We start from the raw sequence: 1,273 nt of genomic DNA on the forward strand, positions 1-1,273 counted from the left end.
CAGTTGAAATTTAGCTCAGGAGCATTCATATCGCTTGTAGATGGTTACTGAGTGAAGTTAACCTGTGACAAATTCAACTGAATGGATATGATTTGAAAAGGCACACACCTCTCAATAAAAGGTCTAACAGCTGAAAATGTGTATCAGAGCAAAACCCTAGCCCTGAGGTCAAAAGAACTGTCTGTATAGAGCTCACAAACAGGACTGCATCAAGACACACATCTGGGGAAGAGTTCAGAAAAAAATTTGCCTGCATTGAAGGTTTGCAGAAGCATGTAGTCTCCATTTCTCTAGTGGAAGAAGTTTAAAACAACCATAACTCTTCCTAGAGCTGGCCTCCTGGCCAAACTGAGCAATCGATAAAGAAGGGCTTTGGTTAGACTGGTAACCAAGAGCCTGATGCCGACTCTAATTTAGCTCTATGATCATATGTGGAGGAGAAACCTACAGAAGCACAAACATCACTGCAACACTCCACCGATCTGGTCTTTATGGCGGTGTGGCCAAACTCAATCCTCTCCTCAGTGAAGACACATGAAAACACACTTGGAATTTGCAAAAAAGCACCTAAAGAACCCTCAGATTGTGAGAAACAAGATTCTCTGGTCTGATGAACTGCAATTCCAAGTATCATGTTTAAAGGAAACCAGGCACTGCTCATCACCTGCAGAGTAGCATCCCAAAAGTAAAGTGTGCTGGTAGCAGCCTCATGCTGAGGGGCTGTTTTTCAGTGGCAGAGACTGGGGGACTCGTCAGAGTAGAAGAAAAGCTCAGTGCATTAAAATATTGAGATATCCTTAATGAAAACCCAGTCCAGAGCATTCAGAACCTCAGATTAAGCAGAACGTTCACCTTCCAACAGGACAATGACCCTAAACACACAGCAAGAGTGACTTATAGACAACTCTGTGAATGTCCTTGAGTGGCCATGCCAGGGCCTGGGCTTGAACCCAATCAAACATTTCTGGAGAAACCTGAAAATGTGTCTGTGAATGTCCTTGAGTGGCCCAGCCACAGCCTGTGCTTAAACCCAATCAAACGTTTCTGGAGAAACCTGAAAATGTGTCTGCGCCCATCCAACTTGACAGAGCTTGAGAGGTGAAGAGGTGAGGACAAGAATGGCAGATAATTGCCAAATGCTGATGTGCAAAGCTTGTCGCATCATACCAAAAAGACATGCGCTTGTAAAGGTGCTTCAACTAAGTACTGCGTTAAGGGTATGAATACTTATGCAATGTACTTATTTCAGTTTTTTTTATTTTTAATAGATTTA

Source organism: Sinocyclocheilus rhinocerous, unplaced genomic scaffold, assembly GCF_001515625.1.
Source record: "Sinocyclocheilus rhinocerous isolate Xijiao unplaced genomic scaffold, SAMN03320098_v1.1 scaffold157, whole genome shotgun sequence".
NCBI lineage: Eukaryota > Metazoa > Chordata > Actinopteri > Cypriniformes > Cyprinidae > Sinocyclocheilus > Sinocyclocheilus rhinocerous.